At 39.9% G+C, this 25,430-nt stretch overlaps 2 long non-coding RNA genes across 4 annotated transcripts; one reads left to right on the forward strand and one right to left on the reverse strand.

The window, feature by feature from the left end:
• Positions 1 to 3,116: 3,116 nt before the first annotated feature.
• On the reverse strand, positions 3,117 to 7,543 carry LOC106426728. Of its 3 annotated transcripts, none has more exons than XR_007319349.1 (5): positions 7,419 to 7,543; positions 6,981 to 7,341; positions 6,626 to 6,683; positions 4,441 to 4,590; positions 3,117 to 3,999 (listed from the first exon to the last, which is right to left on the reverse strand). It is a non-coding gene; the product is annotated as an uncharacterized LOC106426728 (long non-coding RNA). The 3 variants fall into 3 exon arrangements; XR_007319348.1 differs by having other exon boundaries at positions 6,981 to 7,319; positions 7,419 to 7,541; XR_007319347.1 differs by having other exon boundaries at positions 6,981 to 7,538.
• Positions 7,544 to 8,224: 681 nt separating this feature from the next.
• On the forward strand, positions 8,225 to 11,754 carry LOC125581691. The gene is made up of 2 exons (XR_007319350.1): positions 8,225 to 9,509; positions 10,897 to 11,754. It is a non-coding gene; the product is annotated as an uncharacterized LOC125581691 (long non-coding RNA).
• The last annotated feature ends 13,676 nt before the right edge of the window (positions 11,755 to 25,430 follow it).

Genomic DNA, 25,430 nt, shown 5'->3' on the forward strand with positions numbered 1-25,430 from the left:
TTCAAACAAATAGTACTATTATTTAAATAACTGAATATTTTTTTTCAGTATCCATCTTCAATATTATCTATCAAAAAAGATGAATCAACATATATGTTTAACTTGTCAATTGTAAGATGACTATGAAAATTTATATCCCGTTTATTCAACTAATAATCGGCTTCAAACTAGTAAGTAAATAGTTTTAGATTTAACCACTTAGATTAACGAGTACTAAAGTTATATAGTAGCACAACTCAATTTGGCCATGTGTAATCTTTTTTAATAACTCAATTTGGCATGTATAATCTTTGGTAGTATCTTTTTTGAAAATAGAATAAGACAATGAAGTTAAACAAAAGTGTTACAGGAAAACATAAAGGTTACCGGACCCTAAACCTTATACCTCAAATTTTAAACAGTAAATCCTAAGATTAACTCTAGACACTGTAGTTCAAACTCTAAACACTAAACTCTAAACTCTAAACTCTAAATACTAAATCCTAAATCTTTGGGTAAACCCTAAACCCTTGAGTAAATTTTAAACCCTAAGGTTTATAATTTATCCAAGGGTTTAGGATTTAAGAATAAAGGTTTACAGTTTTTAAGATTTAGTGTTTAGTGTTAATGATTTAGGATTTAAGACTTATCCAAAGATCTAGGGTTTACCCAAAGATTTAACGTTTACCTAATGGTTTAGGAATTAGTATTCAGAGTTTAGTCTTTTGTTGACAGCGTTAGAAATGTTTTTTAAATCGTTTTTTCTTGCAGATTACACATTATATGTGGTATAGGTTTCAATTCCTCCAAAAACAACTTATTAAACAATTATTTCTACAACAAAAAATAACAATCAACCATTTAATACGAAGAACAAGAATGAATGATATTTTAGTGGAAAAGAAACTTAGTAGACTATACTTAACGGAAACTATTATGCATGAATATAAGACCCCAAATTAGGGTGATCTAATAATAGCTATACATTAATACTTGTGTATCCGGTTATGTTGTTTTAAAACCAGTTATATAACAATATATATTAAAATCATAGCCGGATATATGTTATTCGAAAAGTACTAATTTGTTCGATGACTGACTATACACAAGCTCACTAAACCCTAAACCCTAAATACCAAACCCTAAACCTTTGGGTAAACCATAAACCCTAGGGTTTAGGATTTATCCAAGGATTTAGGATTTAGGATTAAGGGTTTAGTCTTTTTAAGATTTAGTGTATAGTGTTTAAGATTTATCCAAGGGTTTAGTGTTTATCCAATGGTTTAAGATTTAGTATTTAAGGTTTAGTGTTTTGTTGACAGCGTTAGAAATGTTTTTTAATCGTTTTTTCTACATCAAGATCTGGAATTCGAATCCCAGACTATGTAATTTCTTGCAGATTGCACATTATATGTGGTATAGGTTTCAATTCCTCAGAAAAACGATTTATTAAACAATTATTCCGACAACAAAAAATAACAATCAACCATTTAATACGAAGAACAAGAATGAATGATATTTTAGTGGGAAAGAAACTTAGTAGACTATACTTTACGGAAACTATTATGCAGGAATATAAGACCCCAAATTAGGGTGATCTAATAATAGCTATACATTAATACTTGTGTATCCGGTTATGTTGTTTTAAAACCAGTTATATAACAATATATATTAAAATCATAGCCGGATATATGTTATTCGAAAAGTACTAATTTGTTCGATGACTGACTATACACAAGCTCACTAAACCCTAAACCCTAAATACCTAACCCTAAACTTTTGGGTAAACCATAAACCCTAGGGTTTAGGATTTATCCAAGGATTTAGGATTTAGGTTTAAGGGTTTAGTATTTTTAAGATTTAGTGTATAGTGTTTAAGATTTATCCAAGGGTTTAGGGTTTATCCAATGGTTTAAGATTTAGTATTTAAGGTTTAGTGTTTTGTTGACAGCGTTAGAAATGTTTTTTAATCGTTTTTTCTACATCAAGATCTAGGATTTGAATCCCAGACTATGTAATTTCTTGCAGATTGCACATTATAGGAGGTATAAGTTTTAATTCTCAGAAAAAAACGATTTATTAAACAATTATTCTGACAACAAAAAATAACAATCAATCATTTAATATGAAGAATAAGAATGAATGATATTTTAGTGGGAAAGAAACTTAGTAGACTATACTTTACGAAAACTATTATGCAGGAATATAAGACCCCAAATTAGGGTGATCTAATAATAGCTATATATTAATATGTGTGTATCGTGTTATATTGTTTTAAAACCATTTATATAACAATATATATTAAAATCATAGTCCAATATATGTTATTCGAAAAGTAATCATTTGTTCGATGACTGACTATATACAAGCTCTCAAATTATATATTAATGGATTTCTTTTGGAAAAACCACTTGGATCGAACAGCACGGTCATGTAAAACCAATAATGACCATATATGGTCTTTGACAATATAAATCTTCAAAAAATGATTAATGTACAGTCTCCATGTAAAATAATTTAGAATACTATGTAAATAATCAAGACATTGACTATAACCGGATAAAGAATATCCAGTCTAAATATTGTTTTGTTACTGATATTTCAATGTTTGTGAGTTCCGAATATAACCGGAAATGTGATGAGTTATCCGGATAAAGAATATATCCAGTCATATTCTACAATTTTCGTGGATTAGCCATCATCTACAATGATGTGATCTAGAAACCACTAAGAATACACTCATCTATACGAAGCCACGAGCAGCACGGTAACTTGCTCTTCCTCACCAAGCTTTGCGTAGTTTCTGGTCTCTTCTCCGGTCGCGGCGCAGTTGAAATCCACTAGAAGTTTTTGAGAAATTTCTTCTTGTTCGTTTGGTTCAACGTCTGCGTTGAGTGAGCCGACGTAGAGGAACTTTGATTCTGGAGGGAAACCATCTGTGAGTTGGAGAGAGTCTTCGTCCATGAGAAACTCCATTTACCGGCTTCAACGTCTCTTTTGGATTGGAGAGGTAACGTGTTGGCTACGATGATCTTCCTCTCACATGGAGAAGAAGTTACCTCGGAGGAGCCGGAGATGATTCCAGGGACAGTCATGACGGGGGAGAGGTCTTGGAGTTTGAGGAAGAATGTCTAGAAGGTTTCAAGTTTTTTTTTTTTGACAAAATGTGAATTCATTTCAATAAGAAATGGCAAAGAGGTACAAGCAAGCATGAACCTAAAGCTGCAATTAAGCAAAGTTCTATCAAAGAGACCCCAAAAAAGATAAAAAAAAGCCCCTTAGATACAAAATAGGTTTAGTCTAAATCATAAGAAACAGACTAAAGCTAAACTAGGAGATCATAAGGTTAACTATTGGCCATAGGAAGACCAAGAAGCAACTCATTCACTGTAAACTGCAAATGAGAAGACTGGTCTTGGGTATGGTTGGAAACGGAGCAATCCCGGGGATACTTTGACGGCAACAGGAGGAGGCGGATTGGCGAGCTGGCCCCGGCTATTACACTACCAATGAGACCAAATCCAGCCAAACCAGAAACTTTGCAAAGGAGAAGCTGTGAGTCCAAACTAACAGATGAAAGACACTCGATGAAGAACAGGGGCTCTTGAGGTGGTAGGCGGAGATTTATCTCCCGACTCCAGCCACTTCCTCGAGGAATAATGCATTTCAACCGTCGAAGAGGCAGCGACACCCACCCGAAGCTTCATTCTCAGGCTTGAAGAACGGGAGCAGAAGCTCCAAACAAACACGGCAAGCGACTGAAGGTGCTGAAGAGTAACCGCAACAAAGGGTCTGAAACAGGGCCAGTCCCCGAAGCCCCAAAGAACCGACAAGCAGCGAAAAGAAACAACACATCCACGGATAACCACCGTGATAAGCTAACCACACAATCTTAAACAGAAGGTTTCAAGTTGATACGTCGAGAATATTCGCACAAGATCTTATTACCATGTAGACCAAAAGCTAAACAGCTTTGCGTCTTGTTCGAATATCTTCCAAAACGCTGCTGTTTCTTACAATCTGTAAATAAAGAAATTAAAAAGCTATTAGATGCTAATTAATCATCATTGTCATGTCTAACCAAAGCATGAGATTATACCATAAAGAGATCAAGAACAAGAAGGTGTCGTTTTTACAATCTATAAATAAAGAGATTAAAAAGCTATTAGATGCTAATTGAACATCATTTTTAGGCCTAATCAAAGCGTTGGATTATACCATAAACAGATCACGAACACGAGCTTGTGTCTTGTTCGTGCAAAACGCTGCGTTTATATAATCAACGAATTAAAAGAGCTATTAGATGCTAATTAATCACCATTGTGGGGCCTAATCAAAGCATGAGATTATACCATAAACCGATCAAAAACACATAAAGATTTACCGTTAAGGATCTAGTATTGATCAAACACAGTTGTGTAAAGAAAGACAATAAAATACGGAGATATCGATGGAACTCACCGTCACCGTCGTTTCTTTATCTCTAAACCGGTGGATGTTTGTGTATTGCGGTCAAACCGGTTAATGGAGAGCTTGCGAAGATGATGGAGAAGATGATGGAGAAACGAAAGAGACTCGGAACTCTTTCAAAAATTGGCAGCACTCAAGAGACTGATTCAGAGAGATGAAAAAAAGGAAAAAAAAATAAAATTTATCACAAGGAGAGAGACGAAATGTTAGTGTTAGAGTAGATAGGGTACCGGTTGTATCAGTATTCCACTTTTTTTTAATATAGGGGCATACTTGTATTAATAAAAAATGTACAGTCTCTGTGTCCGTTTATCTAATATTGCCTTATAATTTGTATATCTACCGCAAATTCCCTAAAAAAATGCCTAATGAAGCCAATATACAAAAGTGGGATGGTAATTGCAGAAGTGTGCAAAAATAGCAATTATTTGCAGAACCGAGTAGCCGAGCATGATAAAATGATGAAATGATCCTTGTAGTCAAATGACAGGCCTACTAAATGGCATAAACCAGATATAGTTACTTATTTGGGTAATCTTTTTGTCAGTAGATTTCCCAGAATATTGCCGAAATGTAAAGCTTGCGAATATATTCAAAGAACGAGAATTAAAAATCTAAAGCTACTAGAGATCAACTTGCAAATGCAAATGATTACGTTTCAGTTCCTATTTCAGTTTGTCAAACTTGTAAAATAATAGTTCAGAGTGTCCTATGTCAGCTGTGGGAACTGACACATGTCTAACGATCAATACATCCAAAAACTGGCAAACAAAACTAAACGTAACTCCAATATCAACGCAACACAGTCGGCGCATCCCCAGTCTAAGAGCGATCCCCACTAGTTTACAAACCAAGCATATCTCCAAAATAGTCGATATATTTTTTTGAAACACTTTTTTTTTTGAAACACTAAATAGTCAATATACTTATATACAAAACAATACATGCCAACCAATAGCTCATACCTCACACCACATAATCTCCAAAACAAAAACTCATGGAGAAATTGCTTGAAGTGGGGTGGTGGCAGAAACGTCACATATCCACTCTTGGATAACCTCGGAACAATGACCAAAGAAACTGATAAACTCATGAGCAATCTGTCAAACAGTGACATCATCCATCTGTCGAACATTTGGCTGGAACCCTATTAGTTAAAAGTCAAATGACGATGGTTTTACTCATTGGCATGAAAGAAACAATTGAGTTAGTAATTACTGGATAGAATGGTGCTAAAAGAATTTCCAAATATAATATATATATATATATATATATATATATATATATATATATATATATATTTTTTTTTTTAAAACGTTGAAAACTGATGAAAACCAAATCCCTTAACCGCCATCTCGGGTCGGAACTGGGACATAACCCCACTTTGATACCAAAATTGTGACACCCGTCACCTTCTATCTGGAGGACAATGTGTCATTCCCGACGCGCATCATAAAACAATGTGACACTCGTCTCTCTCTCTCTAAGGACGACGGACCACCAATAATATCTCGTAATATAAAAACCCATAAATCCAAATACACTCACCCAAGCCCAAATAAAATCCGAAAGAAAAGTCCAGTAGCACCAATTCCGTCCAAATATCACATAATTGTTTATCTCACCTGAAATGGGAAAAAAGAGGGGTGAACAATAGGGGAGTCGCTCAGTGATGTATGAGATGCTAAACCTGATGTCCTTGGACCCGGAAATAGAACTCCGAATGAATATAATTTTATTTAACACATTTCAAGCACGGTACCTAAAGTACCCAAACAACAAAACAATGGTCCTAACGAGGTGCTCACTCGCTGCCCACTAACGGGCAAAACAAAACACTGCCGAGAGAGTGCTCGGTGTCACCGCCCTCATACATTTTATCGACCACACCAGACTACGGTCCAGCCATTCAACTGGTTGGCCGTAGCCTCTCATACAATCCGGCATACAGAAGTCCATCTCTGTATCCGTCTCAAACAATTTTAACTAAGAATTACGTTAAGTGAAGCAATCAATATTGAATCATTTAACTTCCTAGTTCCGATTTAAGGAAAAAATCTAAAAACTAAACAAGCAATGACAAACTCGATTTCACACAGACGAAACATATTAAAAATAAAATATATTTATTTGAAATCCTAAGCCGTGTACGAGAAGTTCGGGAATAGACCCTCACCTAAGCAATATGGAAAAGTGGTGTCTATGAAGTCCAACTGCTCAAATAGATTCCAAATCTGAAATCATGGCAAAATTATGAGTTAGAACGTCCTTAGAACAATTGAAAACATGTCTGGCCAAGGTTTACAGAAAATTCAACCCTGTCAGCCATTGACCAGATTGGAATTGATTTTACACCAACCGGTTTTTCTTAACCGAAATAAATTCCAATTGGACCATTCTGTTTACCTTAACAGAAATTAAATTAATTAAATCGACTGGTTTAACCTAACCGAAATCTAATTAATTTTATCTAAGGGGTTTATCCTTATCGATTCGCAATTAATTTAAACATGTCAAACCAACTGACTGACCGAGTCAACTCGGCTGACCGAGACACTGGCAAGACACCGGCGGTCAGGCGGCGGCAGCACGGCGGTCCGACGGTGGTCCAGCGGCAGCGAGATGGCAGTTCAGCGGTGGTCCGGTGTTGGTCCGGCAGTGGTCCGGCGGTGATCTGGTGGTGGTCTGGCGGTGGTCTAGCGGGGCCGAGGCAGTGATCTGGCAGCGGAGGCGATTTCCGGCAGTGGCGCCTGTGATGCACAAGCAGTGATGACAAAACTTCTGACGGTGCGTGCGGCTTCATCCGGACTTCGATTGCGGCATGGTCGGTGGATAGGGCTTCGTTTCGATGAGATGAACACAGGTGTGGGCTTGCATGCACGAAATTCGTCACTGTTAGAATGTTATTCAAAATTTATGAACGGCCAAAGCTAAACTTAAAAAGATGGTGGTTCCTGGCGATTTCTTACTGCAGCGAACAGTCATGACGAGACTGGCGTGAACTCGTGGTGCGGTGACTCCGGCGACTTGGGTTGTCCATGCAGTCTCCATTTCTTCTCTTTATCTCTCTCTCTCTTTGATTTGCAGGAACTAAACTAGAGAGATGGTGAGTTTTATAAACATTCAATTGGGCTTTGGGAATTGGCATGGGCCTTAGCAGGCTAACTAATTCCGAGACCGAAATTTGGGTCGGTACAAGTTAATACATCTTAAATTTAAGACAAACGTTTTCATGATTAAAATCATCTAGATTGAAGAATTGTTCAGAATATTTATATAATATCATATACTTGTTGGTTAGCCGGTTATTACAAATTATAACCAAAAAAATAAAATAATTTACCGGATCCCAACAATAATTCCTCTATAGCTATTTTCGTAATTAACAAAGTGCAATTTGCTTAATATGTTTTTACAACTTTATTACTGAATATTGCATTTTAATCCGGCTATTGACCCATGGTTTAGATTTTAGATCATAAACACTAAACCCTAACCGTTAAAACCTAAACCATAAACATTTAAACCAAAACTCTAAAATTATTGGTTTTACATATTCTAACAAATGTAAGTTTCAACAAGTTTATTAACGGATATACCATTGTTAATCAAGATAGAATTGGTACTAGTCATCTATTAAATCTTAAATTTTCTTACAAATGTTTTCAGGATTGAAATCAACTACATTGAAGAGTTAAGATTATTGACACAAAATCAGATACTTGTTTGATAAGCCGGTTATTACAGATTATAACCATAAAATAAAACAGTTTACCGGATTTAACAGTAATTGTCCAATAACCATTTTGGAAATTTAAAACAAACATTTTTCTAAATATATTACTACAATGGGTTGTTGTTTTTGATGAGAAGCTTCTTCGTCGTTGAAGATAAAGACATATCTTGGTGGGACAACAACGAGAGAGAGAGTGGAAGGTAAAGACATATCTTAGTGGGACAACAACGAGAGAAAGGTTGAACAAGAGTCATTTTTCAGAAGATAAGAGAAGTAAGCATGGAATGTGTTTGGCTTCAATTTTAAGTCCAATCTTAGCCCGAATAAGAAATCAAGCTCCAGAAAACTCCACTATAGCAACAAAAACGAAGGAGGAATGACCAAACTTAGCTCCAGAAGAATCAAGCAACAAAAAGCAATTCCACTAAGACAATCAATGTCAATCTGTAACCTTTTTCATAATATAGAGTAGATAATTTTATCTGTTTGCGAGACAAAATCGAAAGAAGAAGGACCAAACTCATCAATGAAACCAATCTGATGTTTTGGTAATTTGAATACGAACGTAATCGGAACACAGAGAGATGTGCCATGGCGAATGAAGAAAGTCTGAGTGGCGATGTCACAGTTATAGTGCACAATTCTGGTTCCACTGAGAGCGGCCATGGAAACAGCCATGTGGGACTCGGACACGGCATACATTGGCGAAGCGACACAGTGGATCGATAGTGGAACATGCTTGCTGAGGCATGTGGTAGCGAGACGGCGTCTGTGGAGAAGTCGATGTGCGGTAGAAATATGTTGTCGTAGGTATAAGAGTATCCCTGTACGGATAACATTTCTGCTGAGAATCCATCCTCCAATCCCGACATCTCCAGTACAACAATGGCGTTGCCGCCAATAGAGAGAGAAATGAACAAAGAAGGTAAGAAGACAAGATCTTAGAAACTCTCTATTGATCGCTCATGCCTAAAGAAGTATATACATTTAGGAACAGCTCTCCTTTCGTCGGTGTAATGAAGACATGCTATGAATAATGTAAACCCAAGCGCAAATGCTGGCTGCAATGAAAGGAAACATGGCAACGAATTAAGAATCAAGTGAGAGCAACAAAGGGGCCTTCGCAGACGTCCCCTCTTCTTCTTGGGCGGCTCTCCAACATGCGACACATGAATCCACTCCATCTCGGGCACCGGCTTTGCCCTCTTCGGGTGTCTTTTCCTCACTTTTCCAGATTCGCCTCGGGTTCTGGTTTAGGAAATGATGGAACAAACTAGCAATTCTGACGCCTCTGCTCCTCCAAGATTTGGCAATGAAGCCACAGGTACTTGCGCTTTAAGTATGTATGTCCTGGGGGAACTCCCTGACACTTTTGGTGTAGAGGGTTCTGCCGACGTGTGGGACAGTCTCTCTGTCCCACGACGCTCACGATCGTCCCACGATCATCACTGCCTTGCGAAGACATCCTGCATGTAAATATCCGGTCATAACCATAATAGAAATATAAATATAGTTGGTGGTTTGAAAACATTTCGCTACATTTTTAGCTGCTCATAAACTTTCGCAAACACTTCTTACAAACTGAAATAGGTTTTCAAAAACAGCGGAAATGCTAGCTCCTTAGGATAGCACTAACGAATCTTAACCTGGCTCTTATACCAATTGTAACGACCTGCTCCCTCGTCGTCCGACCAGGGTTCAGAGCGGATGTTATGGACACGCATTTCACTTTAGACAATCCGAGATATCCCGTTACTAGTCCCATGAGTCAACGAACGCCTTCTGTGAAATCCAACCCATCCATGTCCACATAAATCTACTTACAGTCATGCGCATATGGGAAATAGAAAGTAAAGGCATGAGTAAATGGGTAACTCAGTGAAGCTGTTCTAGACAAGTCTCCCCTTAGGAAACTCTATAATACTAAATGCGGGAATGTGGACTGACTAGCCACTGACGATCATGCACACAATTAATACCTTCATAACATCATTTTAACTAAAATGCTACATCAACCATTGCAATAACCCACTCGTTACTACACATGGACTTGACTACAACCAACTTAGACTCTAAGGACCTATGGCACGCTCATGGATGTCCCTCCTCGTGTCGGCTTATCCCACAAAATTCTACTTTAACAACTGTCCCATGTCTTCTTGCGCAACTACCAGCTCACATCCATTTGACCCCTTTCTGCCATGCGGTACTTGCTGCCACAACTTGGCATGACTCAATCTTACGGCGCTCATTAACACTAACCGTCATTTTGCGGTCTCATCATCATTAACTCATCATTACTTTATAGACGCCATCCGCTCTCGATATCTTAACATCACTTCATTCTCATTATCATTACCATTCTCATTAACTCATTCATTAGGCGCCACCCCTTCTTGGTTTTACACACAATTCACTTCACAATCTCACATAACTAACATTCATACATTCATCTAATACCTTAAACGTTCACTTCTTTCTACCCACTTAGCTTTTACCAGACATTTAAACAAGGAGCATAACAACCAATCACACAAGCATAATAGCAATCAATCATTCGCAGCGACACAAGGCAGTCCATAATTGTCCTTTAACTGGTATAAGGGTTCTTATGTCATATGATTCATACATCTATCAATTTAGCATCCATTATAATCTATCAACCTAACATCAAACAAGGTCTAACCTGGTCCAATGCATATCAATCGCAGTTCTTCATACTTGATGATGAGGACATCAAGTCATCATCAGAAAAGGAGAAAGGAACCAAGAGCAAATCATTGGAGAACATGAAACCGAGAAGAGCTAAAAAAGCCAACCAGGACATATGTGCAATCAAAACGCCATATCTTACAAACCAGGAGGAATTTATTCATGAAACTGATTTTTCTGGATACTACACTCAACAAGAGCACGCGAATAATTAGTTTCACATCAAAAGGATTAATGTTCTAGAAGATATGCCATTTTCAAGTCAAAGGTGGCTTGACTTGCCTTATCTAGAAGACGTTGCGCTACTTCTAGAAGCACTCCACAACCCCTTAAGAAGCAGCAGCACACACTGGATCAGGCGGATCCTTGAAGAATACAATCAAATCAAACCGGAACTAAACATGGAAAGTTGGACAATTATTTGGTTTGATCATTACTAAACCAAGATATGGAGACCAGGAGACATCTTACATCTACCAGAGTATCAAGAAGAGAAGAATATGGAGCAGTTTACCTTTTTGGATTCAAGCAGCATTTTTCTCTAAGATCTCCAACGGCTCTTTCCATCATTCTGTGGAGCTTTGAAGATACTTCAGTAAATCAGGATATTCCCAGGCGTCATCAATTCATGCCCAAGCTATAAAGACTCAAAAGAATCCCTTCCATCTGGCCAAATTCCCCCAAACTACTCCAAACAGCAAGTTTTTTTTTTTAAATGTTGAAGGTTTTCTGTTTTATTTCTTTTATTTTGAGCATTATATAAGCCTAGTAGTATCAAAATTGTAAACCCACTTTTTATCTAAGTATTAACTAGAAAGTAATGTGTTCTTTTCAAAGAAATGTGTCTTTGAGTTGTTCTTGTCTTTAGATTCATTTGAGAAATTCATTTGGTTCTATAGAATTCTGGATTAGGATTGTTTGTGAGATTCAAACAAGTCTGGTTCATCAAGGATTGAGAGATTCAATCACCCCATAGATTGAGAGAGTCAATCACCTCTATCCACCCGCTGCTGAAGAGATCTGTCCATCAGAGTCTTGTGAACCTTTGTTAGCTTAGGCTTACATCACATCGTGATGTCCAGTCCTCATCACTTGGAGCCAAGCTTACATGGAGATAATCAAGACGGAAGATGGTTATTATTTCTTATTGTTGGATCGAATAAGAAAAAGCAGTGAAAGAGTTTTTATCATCCCACTAAATTATGATTGTCTTTTTCCTTGAGACGCAGAGCTAATCTTGTTTTTTGGAAATTTAGATTTTGAAGGAGAGGGCTTGGGGTAGTAATATCGATAGCAAGAACATGGTGGGCTTACTCTCACAGCGATCTCGGTCTTAAAGATTTTGAGTGGGGTCATGCCCATCCTTTATGGAATCATAGAACGGATCCAAATGACTCGACAAATGATTGCTGAAACCAAAGATCCATTTTTACCAATATGGTGCTTGATGGACCCAATTTCGGTCCATTCGCATTTGGGCCATGATAAAGATGGGTCATGTAAGGCCAAGCAGAACAAAGGCCCAAAACCAAGAGGACGAGTTCAAACTTAGCGAGATCAAAGCCGCAAGATCGAGGGAGAAGTTGAGGAGATCTCGAAAGGGATCGGCTATAAGAAGGAAGCTAGAACAAGAGAGAAAACACGTGAGAAACCCTAGAGAAAGCTTACTACACACATCGACCTCCTTCGAGCTCGCATTGAGCCCTTTCCTTTTGTCGATCTTCTTTGTAGTTTCCGATCTCATTCTTCATTGTATTCAACCATATTTAAACAATAAAATCCATTCTCGCCAGCCGAAATCTGATTATATCGTTGTGTTCTAAGAATATTGTCGCCCACATCCTTTTTCTTCCCTAGATTTAACATTTAATCACTACAAAATACTTAGTGAAGATTTTAGGATCTACATTTTGGCGCCGTCTGTGGGGAAGATAAACAAAAAGCATCCTTGTTAAAAAACTGTGATAAAGTTTCTAAGCACGACTATGGATCCCAACCAAACCCGATCAGGCCACATCAGGCATAAGACGATTGATATCGATCTCCCCAGACCGGGATCAAGAAAATTGACATCGCTGGAAGACCCTGCTTACAGTGATTTACCCACTAAAACGAGAACAATGACCGACCCAAAAAAGAAGTCCCTGCCAGAAAGCGAGTCGCCCTCTCCAGTGACAAACGGACCGGCACTCGATCACAAACAACGAACGAATCACACGTCGAACCGCCCATACCCAGAGGAGAGGTATCAGAAAATAAAAGCATCATCTTCTATGAACATGAAACGATTAAGCTTGATATGCCCCACTATGACGCCCTAGTTATTGCACTAGAGCTCGGGGGAACTGCCTTTTCAAAGATCCTCATCGAGACCGGATATGCAACTAACGTCCTCTCACAAAAGATCCCCTGGTCAATCAGACACCCAAACCCGATAGTTGATCACGAGGTGACACCCCTCATTAGCGTCGGGGGGAACACAGTGCAACCATTGGGAACTGTATCGATAGTCGTAAAAGCTTACGACCTCGAACTGAAAACCGAGTTCGCAGTAGCTGATCATTTTGGTCTCTACGATGCCATTCTAGGACGCCCTTGGCTGCGCGAAATGAAAGACGTCCCTCGATCTACCACCAGTGTGTGAAGTTCAAATCTTCGACTGGCAATAAGACCATACGCGGGAGTCAGAAACAGTCACGAGCTTGCTACATGACCGGATTCCAGAAGATGTACCTCCGGGAGACGAATCAGACGCGTGTTCGCAATCTATCAATTAGAGACCCTGAGAAGGATCACCCGATTGCTGTCCCTTTAGATGAGCGTTTCCCAGAGAAATGCGTCAACATCGGGAATGACCTCTCTCCAAAAATTAGACATGAGCTATTATCCTTTCTAAAGCTAAACATCCAAACATTCGTATGGTCCGCAGCAGACATGCCGGGAATCGACATCAACTTCCCACGATTTAAACGTCAACCCGACATTCAAACCAATGAAGCAAAAACAGAGACAGTTAGGACCAGAGCGAGCTAAAGCCGTAAATGACGAGGTCGGCAAACTCTTGAAAGTTGGCTCCATCCGTGAAGTCCAATACCGGATTGGATCGCAAAACCTATCGTTGTAAAAAAAAAGAGAAATGGAGATTGTGTATTGATTTCAATGACCTCAACAAAGCCTGCCCGAAGGACTACTTTCCATTACGAGAGTGTGTATTGATTTCAATGACTTCACATCGATCGACTGGTAGAAGCCACAGCGGGGCACGAGCTACTTTCTTTCATGGATGCCTTCTCCGGTTACAATCAGATCCTCATGAACCATCACCGAACGCGGCAGGTGTTGTTATAAAGTAATGCCCTTTGGGTTAAAGAACGCCAGAGCCACGTATAAAAGACTGGTGAACAAGATGTCTTCTAAGCAGCTCGGAAAAATGATGGAAGTCTACATAGACGACATGCTGGTTAAATCTTCAAAAGCCAGCGATCACGTCCTCCAGCTCCATGAATGATTCAATATCCTCGATAAGTTCGGGATGAAATTAAACCCAACAAAATTCACATTCGGAGTGGCTTCCGGAGAATTCCTCGGGTACCTCGTGGCGAAATAGATCTCTGCACTCATCGACACTCTACCACCAAGGTCAATAAGAGAAGTTCAGAGACTCAGAGGTAAAATAGCCGCATTAAATCGCTTTATCTCAAGATCTACAGATAGATGCCTCCCATTTTACAAGCTGTTAAAGGAAAACAAGAAATTTGAATGGAACGAAGAATGCAGTTGATATCACTCAAATTAACCTAAGGAGTAATTTGTACTCTCTAAAATATGAGGTCAAGTTGCAGTACTTAGAGATCGAATTCACGGGGAGCTAAGACACACAAAATATCTAGAAGTTATGTGGTTAAGCTAGGCAAACATGTTTAAATGTAAATAACAGTGGTGGACAAGTAATTGTTCGGTTGATTGATTGGGGTTTGAAGACATATATGAAATGCGTTAGACTTACGGTTTCTATTCAGACAATCATGATTATAGAGATCTAGATATTTAGCATATATTGGATATTCTAGAACTCAAACAGTGACCAACTTCCGTATTTCTAGACTATCTATTGCCAGATCTAAGACCTCAGCTGTCGCTTGTTGATCTTGAGAAAGTGTCGATCGATACCAACTAAAGATTGTCGATCGATAGACCTTTCATCCCGTCGATCGATGCAACTATTGAGTTGCCAATCGATGAACCTTTTAGGAAGCTTTACGCACGGGTTTGACGTGTTCACTAGGTTTAACTAAATCAGCTTCCGATTGTTTCTAGCAATCCTAGCACAATCTAAACTATTTCAGACAGAGAACCAAGCTTCCGCTTGAGCCCTAATATCTATATGCAAGGTCCTATTTAGCTATTCTAGAACATAGGCATTAAGAACAGTTTAATTGATGGATATCCTAATACTTAGCAGTACTATATTTTGCGATAATCCGTTATGAATATCTGAACCCTAAATCTAACAAAGAGAACTACTCAGACATAGCTAAGCAATTCATTACAAAGAAGTAAGAAAACTTCAAAATAGAATAAAGTAGAAACACTTGGATTTCCAATCACAAAGCTCTTGGATCTTCTCTCCAAACCTAAGACTCTAAGTGTTTTGCAGTATGAAAGTAGGAAAGTGTAGAAAGCATGTGTTGCCTAGAACAATGGCAAAGCACATAAATATTTGGTTAAAACTCGTCAGGGGTAATATGGTAATTCTTGTGGGACTTGGGCTTAAAGTCGGCTGAAACCAATCTGGCCTTTGCGCGCTACGCTGTCGATCAACAACACAGAGTGTGTGTCGATCGATTATCATCTTCTATCATCGATCGCCAGCCTGGTCGATGGTCAGCTACAGGTCTTTATCATTTTATCTCCAAATGCACCAAAATCACCACTTTCCTCCAAATCACTCCAAAACCTGAAAACATACTAAAAAGACTCCAAAAAAAACTATAATGTATCTAAAAACACCTATATACGATGGCTAAAAATGGATAAAATCCATGGTATATCAACACCCCAGACTTACTCTTTTGTTTGTCCTCAAGCAAAACAACGTACAGTCTCCCTGGAAATGGTTTGAAAACAGCAGGGACTTACACAGTTTAAGAACTTACGATCATCACCTCAGCAATATTGCAAACAACATCAAATCAATCTTAACTTAGAAGTATGTTTTATGCAATATCCTAGTTTAGCAACCAATTCCATTCATCCAACAATTTAACTAATCATGTCTGACTAACCCTCTACTAACCTCATTTCATTCATATAAATAATAAAGGTGTAGGCTTTACCTTGGGAGTATCAATCATTGAACACATGGAATCAACTCAAACAAGTATCTGGACCTAAATGTAACTTTTCTGGTTCCCCTTCTCTCTTCTCTCTTTCTGAATCTGATTTTTTTTTTGTTTTACTGGGAAAATTTGTAGGCGAATAGTGGGGTTATCGATAATGTATCTACCCCTCGCTTCCAAACAATGTGTGATCATTCTATTAGAGTAGAATAATGAGGTTGCAGGAGACATTCCTACCCCTCTACACCGCAAGAAATCATCTCAATCTTTTGTAAATATATATGGATGCCAAAGAGAGGTGGAAGGAAAACCTGGGATACTAAGTCTAATACCTTCCAGACTTGCAGGTGGATTCCGATCCAATGTATACCAAGCCCCAAGATAAGCAAGTTGAGCTCAATTAGGTTGGAGGTCAGCTTGGTTTTTTCAAACATTCTCAGAAAGTGTGAATTATTGGCATGATGACCCACTTTAGCATCTATAGTACAATCTGCAGTCAATAAATCTAAGAATAGTGCTAAAGAGTGGTTAGATAAGTAAGGAAAATTGTAAAAGTTCATTGTCCCCTTCTTGACTTAATAAAAACTTTTTGAAATTTTTTATAAAACTCATAGGTAAATTAAAATCAGTAAACCTCCCCCAGATTTAAATTACACTGTTCCCAGTGTATATCTAGTCGGAGTTTGGTGATAACATAAATCATAAGGACAATATGTAACAAGGAAAACGACATACATGAACGCTGATGTCGATGTCGATCGACACAGGGAAGTGTTTATCGATCTTTACTGGTGTTGTGCTGTCGAACGATGTTGACTTGATCTCATCGGTCGATGACAAGTAAACGGCTCCATGGTTCTGTTTTTGGTTTTTTTTATGGTTTTTCTATTTTTTTAATAACCTGCTTTAAAAGTAAAAAACGAAAATAAATAATCGTAAACACTAAAACTTAAAGAAAATACCTAATATTGGGTTGCCTCTCACTCAACGTTTTGTTACAGTCATTTAGCTTGAATTTGGAGGTTGTTTTTGGCTAGTAATAATCAAAGTGACCACTTGGTTGTATGCAAGTGTCCACTTCATCTTTGCTCATCTGAAACCAAGTGCCAATGAAGCTTCTTATGGCATCATCTCCTCTGGTCCACTGATTCTTTAATCTTTCTCTAGCAACCTCACTTGCATTCATCCTATGCTGAAGATTCCCAATGCTGTGCTGTTACATTCCAATTTTGGCATGTGTTGATCCTGAGATGTCTTTCAACTCTTATAGACATCATTTTTCAGCAAGTCGTGAGAGAAAGTTGTTAGGGAATTTTTGTATAGGATCTTTGTGAGTACCACGGAACGATGGACAAGCTTTGTATTTGGTAAGGATTTGTGAGTAAAGAGATTGAAAGAGACGTTTTATCAGGTCAAAGAGCAGGAACTACAATAGATTGATGTATGAACCCTAGTTCTAGCCGCCTAGCTCTAATCTCTTAGTCTCCAAGTGTCGATCCCTTGTTCTATAGTTTGGGCTCCCTTTATATAGTCGTCTTTAGGTCGGTCTTAGTCGGCCAATAGAATTAAACTCTTCCATATTCAGAAATATGGGAGGATCCCCGTATCGGAAGATTTATATTTCTCCCGGAGGAGGGAATGCTCGCGAGGGTCATCCCCGGGGTGTTTCCTAGCAGAGACCCGAAGCGTCTCCTAGCGAGGATCCGGAGGCCAGTGTCCTGCCCGGGGTCTGGAGGAATTCAAGGTTTGGTTCGGGTTTGTCGTCGCGACATCGCGTCCAGGTTTGTTTCGAGAAAAAACCTTCTCTCTTTCTTAGTACGTGCGTGTTGATCGCTTCTTGGCACCCCCTTTCGTCTTGCAGTTTGTTTTGCTGATTGACGGGATAATCAGCAAATGCGGATCGGAGGTCGAGCGTCTCGAAAAGTCGTCGCAGCTCGAAGGGAAGTTGAAGGTCATCGAGGATGCTCATTCCCTCGAGGAGGCTCGGTTTGAGTCTAGGATCGGCGAGATTGAGCGGGATCTTGGGAAGACCGCAAGCTCTTTGCTTAAGGCGAAAGAATCAAGGGCATCCAAGTTTTCGGAGTTGCGTCGGCTAAAGCGCAAGGTCAAGAGTGGAGAGGGATCATCGGGTTGTGTGATCAGAGAAGCCAAGGAAGTCATGCGCGCTGAGTTTCAGACCTCTCTAGCGAGGATCGCTGATTTCCCCGACTCCCTAGCGGCCATCCACGTCAGGCATTTGGCTTTGGCCGGGGTCGAAGGAGGGACGAAAGAGGTAGGTGAGGCGCTGTGGGAACCATAATTCGAACTGTCAATTTACGTTTAAATTAGGAAACTAGTAAAACCCTAATTTCCCGGAGGTCCCGGATCTCTGCGAGAGCCAACGGCAAGTGACCAAATATATGCGGAAATCATGAAAAGATAACAAACGAGTTTAGAGAAAACAGTAGATCTTATTTCGAGTCCGCGTGAGAGCGTTGCGATCATTACAAGAGATCATAAAAGCTTTGGGCGCAAAGGCTGTCAGCGAGTTACCTAGTTCTAGTGGCCTAAAAGCTCAAACCTAGTTGACTCGCAGCTCGATAACAAAAGACGAAGAAAATACAGAAAAGGTTTTTGATTGATTTCGGACTGAACCTTATGAAAGCCTGCCTACGTACCCCTTTCAAGGATCAAGCCGAACGTAGTTCAAGAGTGAACCAAGAGATCGAACTGCTTGTGCACGTTCGTCTGGTAATCGGGTGCCAGTCATGGAAACAGAGCATGTCGAGAATAATGCCTCAGAGTTTCTAAATGCCGAGAGTTCTGAGTCTAAAAAGTTGTCCCTCATGCCTCTCGCCTAGGACTCCTTATATATTCGCTCCTAGGTCGGTTTACACTTTTTCCCTTCTGCCCTTAAGCCGTCATAGCCTAAAAATGGAGATATTCCATTTTCCCGATCTTTGTAATTATCTTCAAAATTTCGTATTTATCTGCGGAAACTTGACATTTATCTTTCCTTGCGAACCAAGCATAAACCATCCCACGGTTTACGGGCTGCTGGTTAAGAAATCGTAAGGTGGGCTTCGAGTCATACCTTAGGTCCCTTTGGGCCGTCTTTCGACTTGAAGCGTTTATTACGACTTCTTTCGATAAAAACAAACTTTCCGCGAATTTTATCGTAAAGTTTGATTGATGACTTCGAATGGCAGAAAACATGAAATGGGTTCGCTACGGTCTTCGGGAGACAGCATCGAAGGGTAGACGAGAATGCATGGATTCGCGTCGTATCGACGTTTCAGAAGAGCTTGGTCACTACGTAGTGACCGAACGGAACACACGCTCGTTCGCTACGTAGCGACCGAGCGGGACGGACGTAGCGACCGAGCTTGGCTCGAGCTCGGTCGCTACGTAGCGAACGAGCGGGACGTGTTTTCGGTCACTACGTAGCGAACGAGCTTGGTCGCTATGTAGCGACCGGGCGGGACGGACGCTCGGTCGCTACGTAGCGACCGAGCTTGGCTCAAGCTCAGTCGCTACGTTGTGACCGAGCGGGACGTGTGCTCGGTTGCTACGTGGCGACCGAGCTTGGCTCGAGCTCGGTCGCTACGTAGCGACCGTGCGACCTTTTTTGGGCTTTTCTCCGATGTCTCGTGTTTCTTCCGCAGGGCTCTTCGTAAGAATAAATCTTTTCCGAAGATTTATTTTTCGTAAAAACGTTCAGTCCGATTTTTACGGACTTTCAGACATTGATTCCGTCGTGACAGATTTTGACCCCAACAGGCGCCTCTGTCTCCGCGACCCGAAGTGGCCATGCTTTCCATCCGTAGGGCGGAATTGGTGGATGCGGAAGGAGACTTTGACCAGTTCCTAGCGGGCCTGAAGTCTTAGTGCATCCTTCCATCTCGTTCGGATGAGCATGAGGGTCAGGGTCCCGTAGCTGAGGACGGCGGAGGAAACGCGGCTTCGATCCCGGAAGGGGCATTGGCGAAGGTGAAGCTCCGCGTGTGGAGGATGATTGAGTTTGGAGTCTCGTGTGAGACTTTTAATTCTATGTTTTTGTTCCGGTTAATTGTGGCCGTGTTTTTATCATGGGACTGGCCGCTTGTGGCTTTGAATCCCCGTTTCTTCTGCGATTTTTAAATGAACTTTGTTTTTGCGTTTTTTTCAGAGCTTATTGAATCATTTATATGGATGTAGAGGGAAGACTACGAGTTGTCATCTCGTAACCTAACTCTGGGTGTACAGCTGTATCCATGATCTGTTTCGGGAATTTTCTGCAGTAAACTGGCTGGATTTCGGAAGATGCTCAAATATCATGCAAGAGACAAGTTTTGGGATCTCGTATCAGGGTATTGGATACTATGCCTTGAGATGTTAGAAACCAGTGTGCTGGTTTAGGGTAAGACCTAGGTCTAATCACGGCTTTAAGGGGTGCAATGACTACTTCGACTTACGTTTCCCGTATCGTTTTTGACCTAATTCCGTCCTGCTTTAAAGTCCGCGATATGTTCTCGGCTGCGACTTGTATGGTTGGAATCGAGCATCTCTTCGAGGAAATTTTTTAAGTCTCCCGAAAGTGCTAACCAAAAATTTTGGATTTTATTTTGTATGGCGCTATTACCCTTGTGTCGGGTGTTCGTGAGCTATCTCTACGAGATGGCTTAGTCTTTTTAGGACATTAAGAATTTGTTGTGATCAGCAACAAACTTATCGGTAGATCTTACCGTTTTAGATTCTTCGCGAAGGGTACGTGTTAAGAAGGTGTTTGTGTTTTATAGTCGTGGATGGACTGAGCGTTCTTTTTGGAAAGTTTTTGACGAAAAAGGGTCCTTCGGGCATTAGCGACGTCTCGCTTTTCCGAAGGTTGTTCGTTCGTGTGATAGAGTGTCTTGATGACATTCAGGCTTTGGGATGTTTTCCGCTGCGTTAAAAAGAAGTTTCAAAAATATCGAGTCTTGGATCAGATATTTCTTTTTGGGAGTATACGAGTGTACGTATACGTACCTACTCCCCCCCCCCCTTTTACTGAGGGGGGACAGCTGAGCTCGTCGTATGACGAATTGCCTACGTACCCTCTTCAGGGATGAAGCCGTCTCGTAGTTCAGTAAGAAAAGAGTCTAAGTAAAATCGAGCCGCCTAAATTCTAAGTTTTCCTAAGCTAGCAGAGTTTTTCTAGGTCTCAGAATCTCCCCCTGTTCGCCCCTGGCTTTGGCTCCTTACATATACCCCTGGGTAGGTTCCCCTTTCCTTTTTCGTCTTTGGTTGAGTTTATCACTTCGCTGAAACTTTCCATTTTTCTTCGATCTTTGTGTTTATCTTCGGAAACTTCACATTTATCCTCCGAACTTGACATTTATCTTCTTCTGGGTAACAAAGTGATAAACCATCGTATCGACTGGGCTTGATTCCGCATAAAATCGTAAGTGGGCTCTTTGCCGCGTCCGGGGCCCTTTCGGGCTGTTTTTTTACTTAGAGGTTTTTATGATTTTAATAAAAGAGCGCTTTTCGAAACGACGTCGATTCCGAAGAACATTCAAATTCCTCGTATAGCATAGGAAATTCTAGGTGTTCAGCTAACCATTGCCGTTTTATACGATCAATCCGAATGTTATCTGAGAAAATGAGTTCTTACGGTTTTTAAAATCTTAAATTTCCATCGGTACCTCCAATCGAGACGAAACAAGAGCGAGTTTGATACATTCTTGGGAGAGGAGCTTTGCGGACGGGACAAGAACAACAAGTTCGTTCCAGCTCGGCCATCCGCCGAACTGGACTGGTCCAGCAAAGAGATCTACGAAAAGCAAAAGAAATAAAAAATGATGACAAACGACAAAAGAAAAGAGAGAAAGAACTTTTGGGGACGATGAGAAGACGAACCAATGTCTACGGACCATTCCCGAGGAATCCGATTAAAATCAAAATCACCAACTGATGCTGGATTCACCTTAACGACAAAGAATTTCTCTCTCTACCGATCGTCTCGGTTAGGAATACCATCAACAATGGTGCGACCAGGACAGGGAGAGAGAAGCATTGTGCCCAAAATAACACTGTTTCGTTTAAGAACACACAGTTGCTTCAACTCTCTCAATCCGAACTCGAGACCCTCCTCTCTGGCACGGATCCACAAAGTCAAGTAGTGACGGAGGAAGTTGAGGCAAATCTAGGTAAAAGCCATCCCTAACTCGGCGAGTGCTTCAAGAATGAAGGAGGGGATGGGAACGACAAGCCGCAATCTCTGAAATGCGGCATGTAAGCTCCGTAATATCCAGGTCTCACAGTCTCCGGGATTTCGTGATCTTCGGGAAGAGAAATCTCGACGCCGTAATCAACCCCACAAAGCTCGTAGACGTCGTCGATATGTGGACCCTTGAGAATAGTTGGGAGATGTGGACCAAATCTTTCGTTTGCCATTTGGAGTCGAGAAAAGGGGTAAGAAGAATAAGCAAAGAGTACGCGAAGGAAAGCAGGGGAACACAGAGAAGTTAGAATTATCTCGATGAAGAAGACGCTGTATTTAGCGGTCAAAAATGATAAAAAAATAATTTCCAAAGAAACTTAATCATAACCGGCCACGAACGATCAATCATAGCCGCACGATTCAAAAGGTGGCCGACAAGTCTCACCAGATCGATATGTGTGGCATCCCACTTCCAGAAACTCGCGACGACGTCAGAGATTTTGCCCTTTTAGATTCTTGACCATCACTAAAAGGACTGAGGGACAAATGTTGGACCCAATTTCGGTCCAGTCGCTTTTGGCCTAGGATAAGGATGGGCCGTGTAAGGCCAAGCGGAACAAAGGCCCAAAACCAAGAGGACGAGTTCAAACTCAGCGAGATCGAAGCCCGAAGATCGAGGGAGAAGTTGAGGAGATCTCTGTTATATATTTAAGTGAATATGTTTAATGTTTCATGTGAACCAATGCAATTGTTTGTATGCACAGTTGCAACTATAGAAATAAAACATTGCAACTACTGATGATTGCAACCTTTGGCAATAACCATATTAATTAATTACAACCTTTGGTGATTAACCAACTCTTCAATAACCATTGCAACTCTTAATTAACCTTTGCAACTTTTGGTTTAACCATTGCAACTATTGGTTGCAACTCTTCACTCTCTATATAAGAAGGTGTAGGCATTGGCAAATGAAGATAGAAAAAAAATCAGAAACTAATAGTTAGTAAGAAAGAGAGAGAGAAAAAGATTCATTGTTCAAAGATCATCAAAGACTTTGAAGAAACACATATAAACACTAAAGCTCTATTTGTTTCTCTTGTATCTTAGCCTAGAACAAGAGTGAGACTTTGATTGTCTTATCCTACAAAGGGATTTCGTGTAACCCAAAGTTTGGAATATGGTCGAAATACTCTTCAAGGAAAGCACGGCGATTCAATCATTATCCAAGTATATAATTCACAATTTTACGGGTTACAACCCCTAATAACCAACAATAGTAAAGAGTAGTTTCTTGTGAATTATGGCTGGTGAACCGGTGCGAGAGATGACATCAAAGTTTGGAAAGTTAGATAAGTTTGAAAGAGTAGATTTTCGGAGATAGCAAAAGAAGATGCATTTTCTCCTCACAAATCTAAATGTCGTGTATGTTCTAAGCATGCCTATGCCTACTGTACCAGAGGATGCTGAGAACGAGTCTCTGGATGAGACAAGGAAGCAACTTAAATGGAAAAACGACAATTACATATGTCGTGGCCATATTCTCAACGGTATGTCAGATCCTCTCTTTGATTTTTATCAGAATGTCGAATCCGCAAAAGAGTTGTGGGATGCGTTAGAATCAAAGTACATGGCTGAGGATGCTTCTAGTAAGAATTTTCTTGTTAGTAATTTTAATAATTACAAGATGCCTGATTCTAGGCCAGTTATGGAGCAATACAATGAATTGCTTCGTATACTAGGTCAATTTGCACAACACAACATGAAGATGGACGAATCCATCTCAGTATCGAGTATCATCGATAAGTTACCACCTTCATGGAAAGATTTTAAACACATGTTAAAACACAAAAAGGAAGAGTTGTCTCTTGTACAACTTGGCAGCAATATGCGCATAGAGGTATCTCTAAGGGCGCAAGAGGGAGAAAAACCCAAAAATAATGAGGCTGGTACTTCTTCCATCAATATGATGGAGGAAGGTGTGAGTTCTAAGAATAAGAATAAGAGGAAACGATCCTTTAATAACAACACTTACAATGGATCTAACAAAAAGTTTAAGAGCATTTGTTGGAATTGTAACAAGCCGGGTCACTTAAGTCGTGATTGCCGAGCAGGGAAGGATAAAAATAAAACGGGACAAAACCGTTTGGGACAAGTGTCTAAAGACCAAGGTCCATCCACTCATCAAGGTCAAATCTCTGATTTTAAACTATATTCTAATGTGAATTATGTATCAAAGATTTATGAAGCATTTTATGTGCAGGATGATGAAGTGGCATGGTGGATTGACTCGGGAGCAACAACACATGTTTGCAAGGATCGTGAATGGTTCACTACATATGAGCAATTTCAAGATGGATCTATACTTCATATGAGAAACGAATCAATTGCCTCTATCCTAGGTCGTGGAAAAGTGGTGTTAGAGTTTAGTTCTGGAAAAACCCTTGATCTTAAGGATGTACTTCATGTACCCGGAATTAGGAAAAACTTAGTCTCTGGTAGTGTTTTAAATAAATGTGGTTTTAAACAAGTGTATGAATCCAATTAGTATATATTGTCGAAGTTTGGGGATTAAGTGACGGATTTTATGTTATCTTACTCGGGATTAAGAAATGGTTAATTCCATGTTCTCTTACTCGGGATTAAGTGACGGATTTTGGGCGAAGCCATGTTAACGGCTTGCTATTTATTAAATAGAGTTCCTAACAAAAAGAACAAAATTACCCCTTATGAACTTTGGTATAAGAGAAAACCAAATTTGAATTATCTTCGAGTTTGGGGATGTAGGGCTGTTGTAAGACTACCCCAACCCAAGATTAAAACCTTGGGAGAGAGAGGTAATTGCATTTTTATTGGATATGCAGAGCATTCCAAAGCTTATAGATTTTATGTAATAGAACCTAATGATTCAGTAGCAGTTTACACTGTAATTGAATCAAGAGATGCAATTTTTGATGAAAATCGGTTTTCATCTATACCTATGCCAAAGGATTTGGTACGTAGTTCAAGTAGGGCTAATAAAGGAGACCACACT

The sequence above is a fragment of the Brassica napus genome, chromosome C2 (genome assembly GCF_020379485.1).
Source record: "Brassica napus cultivar Da-Ae chromosome C2, Da-Ae, whole genome shotgun sequence".
Taxonomy (NCBI): domain Eukaryota; kingdom Viridiplantae; phylum Streptophyta; class Magnoliopsida; order Brassicales; family Brassicaceae; genus Brassica; species Brassica napus.